A 10,000-nucleotide genomic window follows, 5' to 3' on the forward strand; every position below is an offset into this window, starting at 1 on the left:
CATAAGCAAATAAGAGATTAACACCCCATCCTAGAGATGGTTCCATACATATGTTTTAGTAATGTAACCTTCGTTTTATGTGGCCATTGGTCACTTAGTCTCTCGGTAACACGTGATCGTTGCCTCATAAAATGGGGGCCGCGAGACCTTTCCCCATGCCATACGCCATCATAGCCACATTAATATGATCAAAGTCAATAACATAGGGAGATAGATGGCGTTCAGATTTTCCCCTCTGCATTTACAAACGTATTCACCTTAAGGATGATGTTGACGTTTCATTCAGTATTTATTAACGCAAATCCTTAGATTTTCTTTTTCAATTTTGCAAATGTATTCACTCTACGGCCCCGTTCACATTAGCGGTTTCAACCGTCGCGATTTGAAAAGCGGCGGTTTAATTACAATGTAAGTTAATGGAGGCGTTCACACACAACCGCGTAGTTTTTCCTTGACTATTTGGTACCGTCGCGGTTTCCGTGCCGTTCAAACTGCTAGTGTGAAAATGGCCTAAAAATAACGTTTTGAGCTTAACAAGGTCTAGATTTCAACGGTTCTCTCTAAACATGACCATTTGAGTTTTATTCCAAACGTTTGCAAATGCATTTACCCAAGAGATGAACATTTTGATTTAATCCCAACGTCGCCATTCACCCTAAAAAAATTCAAGTCTACTCTCATCCTAAGGCTGGGATGACAGGTGGTAATGGACAGGGAACTGCCTGGTGTAGGCCTTATGGTCTCTTGTAGTCTCTATGTTCTTATGTTATCCTAGGATGACATTTTGAAGTTACAGTGTGATTGTTCTGAATTTGCTCGTAACGTACTCACCCTAAGAATGACGTTTGAGTTTAGTCTCAACGTTTACAAACGTATCACCCTAACTATGACGTTTTGAATTGTGTCTCAACGTTCAGAAACGTATTCATCCTAAGAATAACGTTTTGAGTTTAGGGTCAGTGCTTAGAAACGTGCTTACCCTAAGGATGACGCTTTAACTTTTACCTCAACAATTAGAAACTTATCCTGAAGATGACATTTGAGATGAGTCCCGCTTAGAAACATATTCACCCTAAGAATGACGTTTTGAGTTTAGCCTCAACGTTTAGAAACGTACTCACCCTAAAATGACGTTTTAGGTATAGTCTCAACATTTAGTAACGTTCTCACCCTAAAGATGACGCTTAAAAACATATTTACCCTGAGGAAAGTCTTATCTAATTTAACCTTAAAGGTCAACTGAAAAGGTTTTCAAAGAGGTGGTGAATATTTGCTAGATGTATAGCTTAGTCACTTTTTGATAAAATAATGCAAAAATAAATCGTAATTATTATGCAAAATATCGGTAGCAGACGAACTTTTCCTTCGTCGACCTTCGGCTGTTCTCGTGAGGCTGTGACGTCAGGTTTGCTGTTTACATTCTGATGTGCCATGTGCGTGCATTATAAAATTCCCTGCCACGCTGCCAACATTATCAGTGATCTGTCATATTTCGTGTGTTAGCAAGGTTTTATCAAGTATTTAGTTCGAAAATGGTTTATTGTGTCGCCGCAAATTGCAACAGTGATTCGACGAAACAAACATCAGCGCTGGAATCGTATCACAAGGTTGTGTGCTTCTTTGCTCCCAAGTCCCAGCACTTTTTTATGAAGCAATGAAAGGAAGGCAAGTACATATGTAACTTCAAACATCTCTTGATGTAATTTCACTACGGTAATTCAGGCACAAGGGGGCTGAATTCATATTGAGAATGGTAAAATGTATGCATGGTGATTGAAAATTATCATTATTAATTTTCCACTTTCAGACTACTACTTGCTGCCCTTCATTTCAATGAAAATTCATGTAGAAAGTAGAAAAAAAAAGAAAAAAAATGGAGAGCCTCAATGGGCTATATCTTATCCCAAAGCCAAAAAAGGTGTTGGAGTGGCGAAGGAGAAGGTTGATCTAAGATATGGTGAGTGTATAAAGCATTATTGTGCTACATATTGCATCCAAACTGTGAAACTCCATAGGATTTCCTACTGAAACAATGTGATAAATTCAAAATACCTAAGAATTTTGTATTGTTCTGATAATATGACAAACTAAACATTAAAATTTACAAAAGATAAATCTCCAAATTTTTTATTTACAGAATATGTATAAATTTTACTTGAATTACTGAGGTTGCGTTCTGAATATCCATCATACAAGCTTGCAAGAGATCCCAATCTTCAGTACTCTATGAAAGTTCCTGAAATAGTCTGTTCCAAGTACGAAAAAACAAGAGAAGTTTGACATCATCCAGAAACAAAGGTCCCGGTTTAATCGTCCAACGGTGAATTTTTTCATATACTAAGGACAAATAGTACTCCAAATATAATTCCAAGAATCTGAACCAAAGTCATTGCTGAAGGGTATTTCAATAATGTGTAATGTCCATCTGGGCCAGGCCATTTTTTCCTAATTTGGTCACTGGCACACACAGGAAGGGACAGGCGATTTCTTTTGCCCAGTCGTTGCCAACACCACTCCACTAAATTACGATAGGCAAGATACCTGTACAGCCTGAAAGAAATAAAAGGATCAATTTATAATTAATTATTCATTTTGCTGTGAATTCGTGTAAATATGCATTTTTACATATTTTAAGAATAGATATAAATTTGCATAAGATTAGTGGTATTTACTTCAAAACACGACTGCTACCACAATTTCGGCAATATTATTCAAATCAAAAGACCTGGACTTATATGCAAGTGACTCAACAATAGACAGTATGAATGTAACTGAAATACTGCAATGCTATGTGCACATGTATAGGCCTACTCATTTGTGCGGAGGTTAGTTATTCCCAATCGGCCCCTCGTCATTGATGAATCTATACATTGTCAATTCAAGAGCATATGGATTCAGGCAGACCACTGAAAATCCTGGGTGCTCGTTGATGCACTGGCATCCGTTTGCCTCAAGGTTTCCCTTCTTTTCTTGGATTGCGCTGTAATAAGAGCAACACAAGCTCTCTCTGCCCTTTCGCTGTGGAACACAATGGCCACAGCTGCACCTGAAATAGTTAAATTCATTGATTTTAGCAAGGCCATGCAATGGGAAATGGGAGGGCGGCCGGGTGGGGAGGGTAACTCCTTCTGCAAGCTACAGGTTACCTGGAATAAAGTAAGAACCTGAGCAAATGTTAAAAAATTTAATTAAAATTTCTTCTAGTTGTTCATAGGTCTATGCCATGAATGCCATAGGCTTAATCATGCTAAGCTCCTTGCATGAACAAATGAACTATCCATGAACTGTGGACGGGGTTACCTTGGTGGTCGTGTGAATGTTTCTCCAACAAAATCAAATCAAATCCACCCCTACTGGGCATACTGGGGCCTGGTAGATAGAGCCAGTCCCATCAACGTCTGCTAGGTATTAGGCCTACCATTTCATGCCTTCAAACCTTCATCCGCACGTCTGATGACAAACCAACGAAATCATGTGTCTGGTCTGGTGTGGTTGGTGGTGTGCATTTATGTATGTAAAGCGTGCATGCAATAATGCATTCCGACGAACTCACCAGTCCTTATTTTTCTGCTCGTTCTGGACGTTCTTCTTCTGAAGATTCCTCACTCTCGACATGTTCTTCGTCAGTTGAGTCTTGTTTGGATATCCGAATTAGTTCGTACATGTATCCTTGTACTATATCCACACTGGAACACGAGAAGGCATCCAAATCTGACAAATCTTCTTCATTCGATGTGAAATCCCCATCGTGTTGCTCGCTGGCAACCCTGACGTCATCAGTTACCCTAGCGGTGGAAAACGTAACTACGACATTGAAAAGTTCGTCTGCTACCAAGCACTTTTAAGACCATGCTATTTGAATAAAATCAGGACTATAAAATGCTAGAAACATGCATTTTAGTGTTCTAACTTCTAAGTTATATTTCCATACATGAAATAAAAAAAATAAAGAAATACAAAACATCCTCAGTTGACCTTTAACGTTTATTGACACATCAAGCACTGATTAATTATTCCTTTATCCAGTGGGTGAAAAAACATTTTAAAGCCTTAGGACACTTCAATCTAGAGATAGCGGCATGCAGCTAATTGTAAGTGTCTTCTAAAAAGTGTTGATTTGAGAACCATGCCTTCGCCCATATAGCTGTGATGAAGTCACAAGTAGCTTTCAGCTGATCTCTCCATTTCGGAAGGAGAAAAAAGCAATAAATCCAAAGATTGCCCGCGAATTCCACCTGGCACTATGAAGGGAGGGTAGCTTCCGCCATTTCATATGAGGCCATTTTCTCTCTATGTGGTAGTATTTATATGCTTCACAGAGTTCAAAAAGAAACCAAAAGCCATCTCTCTATCCCGGGTTTTCTCATGTTGGCATCATTTCTAAACCAGAATAGCTTTTTTGTAAGTTCTCATAGCCTACCAAAAACTTCATCAGTGAAATAGTAGTTGACACTTGCTGACCATGATTTTGTTGAGAAAAAGGAATCCATCACGTGCCGTAGAACCAAGTCGAGAAAATGATGTTGGCATCCAATAAACTGAGGCTCTTCAAGTCCCTTTTGTCCGAACTGTCTCTGAAGCCTAAGAATAACGCCACTTTGATGGCCTGTATTGACTGCTGATGTGTCGGGAATAATCATTTTGACACTCCTCCATGCATTGTATTCATCTAGCAGGGTTTGAAGTGGGATAAAGATGTCCTCAGCTGATCCGCTTTCACAACCCAAAATGCCGAGGTGAAGAATTCTTGCAAAATTCTTTACACAGACCACTTGATATTCTTTATTGTCAATTCTCTTCCCATCAAAATGCAAGCAAAATTCCTCTTCAGTCAGGAATTTCTTTCAGTCGGTTCTTGACTCTTTCTGCATTCTTTATCACTCGACGCCAAATTCCCGTTTGTGATGATGTGGGGACATCTATTTCTTTTTCAGCTAAGTTTTGAAGAACATTTAATGCTTTCCTTGTTGACAAGAACACTTTTGATACCAGCTTGGCAGCAGATTTTGTTGCGTGATATTTTTGTTTCATGAGAGGAAACTCTTTTGCAACATCAGAAACAGTGCTGTTCCTTTCTTCTTCACTACTACTATTCAATTTTTGCACTTAGTTGTTGACGGTTCTGATGAATTTCTTGGTCGTTTGGAAGGGTGGATCATTGACACAGGAGCCCCTTTCTCAATCGAGTATCCCACTCGACCTCCTGATTCTATTTGTTTTCTGTAAAGTTCTTTGTCTTCACTGCAAAGCCAGTTTCCATTCGGTTTTGTAATATCGAAAAGATGAGTGAGATTTCTTTCAAATTCTTCATTTTGCCGCTTTCTATATTTTTCAAACACTTTCCCTATCTTATCAACCTTTGCTAACTGCTTCTTGGAAAGAAAAGGGAAGCTAAGTTTCTCCCAAAGCTTCAGCAATTCTTGAGATATCTTCCTTATTCGGTCTGTTCGCGCTTTGAGTTCATCGTACAACCCCAAACCTCTACCAACAATGTCCTTGTTCATAGGCATTTTGCACATGATATCATTTATCTCCTCTTTCATTTCTGGTATGCTTGGACGGCTATTTATAGTTGTTGTCAAATTCCGTGTTTATTTCTTTTCAGCTGATTCCACCGCTGATTTGGATCGTTTACTTTCAAAAGACATGTTTGAATCTGAAAGCAGAATGCAGGCAATGAAAAATGAGAATGGAGAATACACTAGCTACTGCAAAGAGTATTTAAACCAATTTTGATTTTTCATTATAATGCACGAAAGATATATACTATCCAGTAATATGTAAGTATCTATTATCCACCTATTTTACACATGTATTTGGAAATGCTACATGGTAAGAAAACTTATTCCATAATACTTACAGAATTGTAAAGTCAGTCATTGTTTCTTTGTCTACACAGCACACACTCAAAACTACAGTTAGCAAAATTGACTTCAGACAGCTGCCGATACTACTGCTGACACCCCCTCAGGCCCTCAGTTCCTGTGTACAGCAAAAATTAAACCATGTTGGGTGTGGGAGGCTTTTACATAACCAAAATGAAATAACATAAAAAAAAAACCTAACATGGCGGCAAAGGTTCATCAAATGCAACATAAGGAAAATAATTTGTTTGAAAAAAGTTAAAAAGTCATATCTCTCATATATATATGTATACATTATATATATATATATATATATATATATATATATATATATATATATATATATATATATATATATTACACACATACATGTACATACGTACATACACATGCACACAAAATAAAAAATAATACTATGTTGTCTTTTTTTTTTTTTTTTCTAACCAAAGGTTCTCCTTCGCTGAATAGAACGTCGTCAACCGGGACTAAATGACCCAATGGTCCAAAAGTGTCCAGTCCACTTCGCCCCACGGGGGACCCGGAGGATGCGCCGCAATCGTCGACCTGACCGCAATACGTCCTGAAAGAAAAACAAAATATTCTTGTCGAATTCTGGACCCAAGTCAGTCTATTCTATTTTCCGAGATTTAACCCCTGTGACACTCTGCCAGGAGCCAGGCCGTTTCATTCATCCCTGTGTCACCCCCCACTCCCCCTTGAATGCCTGGCATCTCCTCCTCTTCCTCCTCCTCATCTTCCTCCTCCTCATCTTCCTCCTCCTCATCTTCCTCCTCCTCATCTTCCTCCTCCTCTACTTCATCTTCCTCCTCCTCTTTTTTCTCCTCTTCCTACTCCTCCAATGCTTTCCGTAGTGCCAAAGAAACGTCAACAAGTCCAAGTAACTGCCACTACATAAAAATCCAACACCTGGAGGTCGATGCCTGGCAGTCAGCTCCAAAGTGTCATTACCTCTTAGTTTGTTTGTTTGTTTGTTCATTTATTACGTACCCCTTACTAAAGAGAACCAGTTTTCTTTAGGGGATAAATGGTAGTTATTGATCAAAAGTGACGGAAAAAAGGAACAAGATTTAATATTCATTCCTTCATTTTTCATCTATTTATTATATCTATTTTTATTCATATATTTACTCATTTATTTTTCTGCCTATTTTATTCGCTTATTTCATTTGTTTATCTATTCTAGCTTTTTATTTTATAATAAAGAAGATATAATATATATATATATATATATATATATATATATACATATATATACATATATATATACATACATCTATATGCATATATATACATATATATATATACATATATATATACATATATATATACATATATATATATAAATGCATATATATATACATGTATATATATATATGTCTATTTATATATATACATATATATATATATATATATATATATATATATATATCACGATTCACCTATAGGTCAGGCTAGTCGCGACACGAAAAGAAAAGACAAGTTAAGGTCTGTGCGCAGTTCGGACGAATGACAGAGAGTTCAGGCAGGATTATTACACGAACAAGATAAAACATACAACATAAATGAACTTAGAATAAAAACAGCATATTATGTATGACATGATATAATATTTCAACAAAAACCCACTGTGTTGGATAAGAAGAAATGAAATAAATAGATTCCATATATTTCGATCACGGACTGTGATCCTCTTCAGTGGAATACAGAGTAGAGGAGCAAAAGGCATGTCTTATAAACAGTAAAAGAAGGAACATGGATAGGACTCAGGTAGCGTCTAATGCTTTGCGGGGCAGGTCACCCGCCTTCACCAGAGATGGTAGTAATTTGTTGACTGCCCAGGTGGTAATGCAGTCAGGTGTCCATTGTCCATGAGATATATTGAAATTTGGACATTTTTTAATCAAGGATGATTCTATTATTTTCCTTTTAAAACTGCACTTTGAATTGAATATAATTTTTGCTTCATTCCAATCTATACGGTGGCCTTCCTTGTCTACGTGTTGGAAGACAGCGGAATTTTGGTGTGCATATTTGACTGAATTTCTGTGTTCTTGCATCCTGGTATGCAAATCTCTACCTGTTTGTCCCCAATATACATCATTACAATCGGAGCATGGAAGTTTATACACACCTTGATGTATTTCTTCTCTAGGTCTTTGGTGTACATTAACTACTTTCCTAGACAAATTATTGGGAAAACTAAAAACAATTTTAATGTCTTTCTGTGGTAAAAATTGCGAAATGTCATTTAAGGACCTATTATAAGGCAATTTGATACAGTTTTTTTCCCAACCGAAATTCTTACTGGAATGGGAAGTCACTTTGGATCCACTTCCCATTCCAGTAAGAATTTTGCTCCTCTACTCTGTATTCCACTGAAGAGGATCACAGTCCGTGATCGAAATATATGGAATCTATTTATTTCATTTCTTCTTATCCAACACAGTGGGTTTTTGTTGAAATTTACTAATGTGTTACGACATTACTTTGTAGTTATGAAACAATATGATTATATTATTCACCAAGTATTTGTTGAGTGTGCTTTTGTTTGCAACACGTAAGATCAAGTGGGCGAAACGAAGTCTTGCTTATGATGTAGACGAGTCTTGATACCGGTTGCTGAGGTCACAACAACTGTCTCAGGGGACAAATAGGTAGTTTGAGGTGAAAATTATGGAAGATACCTTCTGGTAGCTCTCTTCCTGTAAAATACAACTAGGTAAATACAACTATGTAAACACACACACACACACACACACACACACACACACACACACACACACACACACACACACACACACACACACACACACACACACACACACACACACACACACACACACACACACACACACACACACACACACACACACACAGCTTTCCTCCCACAAATACAACTAGGTAAATACACACACACATACACACACACACAATATTTTTTACTTGTTTATTCTGTTTTCTGTCGTCAGAAACGTAGACAGGCTTTTTTGGCGTTTCTAGAATATGCGAGTAATGTTAGCTAATTTTGTAGTAATCAGCTATCGTGGCACTCGTCACTGTGGTTCAAAATTCAATTTCCGGCGAACAGTCATCCTCATTATCTCATTTTGATACATAAATCCCGGTTATTGATATTGATGGAAGCGTTGAATGTAATTAGATTAATTGTAGTGGTGGAAAAAATAACGCCTAAACATTAAAAAAGATAATGATAAAGCAGTAAAAAAAAATCTTAATCAACCGTGTTTGTGAAAAAATATGTATAAAGATGTAATGAGAAACAACAATGACAAAACGGTGATGACGATGATGACGATAGTAGTAGTAGTAGTAGTAGTAGTAGTAGTAGTAGTAGTAGTAGTAGTAGTAGTAGTAGTAGTAGTAGTAGTAGTAGTAGTAGTAGTAGTCGTAGTAGTAGTAGTAGTAGTAGTAGTGGCAGTAATAGTAGTAGTATCAAAAGTCAAGTGCCGAGTTTTGTTCAAGTATGTAGAGAACACGTACAGAGAACCAGCAAAGCTATTCGTCACCAACAGAGTTGAGAAGATAGAAACGAAAGTGGAATCCATCAAATCATAGGAAGACACCACTCAGGAAGACCCGGTGGCCGTGGCAATGTACGCGCTTGGTCTTATACACCTGCAGCAGAGGATACAACATGAGGACACCAGGGTTAAACAGGTAGCATATGCAGATCATCTCACGGGGGCAGAGAAAGTAGCGAATGTAAAAAATGATGGGATCTGGTGCAGACACACGGTCCGGACTTGGGTTAAATCCCGAATGCAAAGAAGTCTGTCCTCATAGTGAAGCCAGATTACCTTGACAAAGCCAAAAACCTCTTTAAAAATAGTGAAGTGACTGTAACTAGATAGTGGGAAAGACATCTCGGTGCAGTTATCGGCTATGAATAATTTAAAAAGCGATATATCAAAAACAAAGTTAATGAATGGGTAGCGGAAGTTAGGCTGCTAGCTAACTTTGCAAAGACTGAACCACATTCATATATGGTGCTAAACATAAGTGGAATTACATTTTAAGGACGGTACCAATCGTCACCGAACTATTAAGTCCTCTCGAAAAAAACTATCAGAAGTGAGCTGATTCCGGCTATCAAC

This window comes from Oratosquilla oratoria, chromosome 16 (assembly GCF_046742065.1).
Source record: "Oratosquilla oratoria isolate Oo_2021 chromosome 16, ASM4674206v1, whole genome shotgun sequence".
Taxonomy (NCBI): domain Eukaryota; kingdom Metazoa; phylum Arthropoda; class Malacostraca; order Stomatopoda; family Squillidae; genus Oratosquilla; species Oratosquilla oratoria.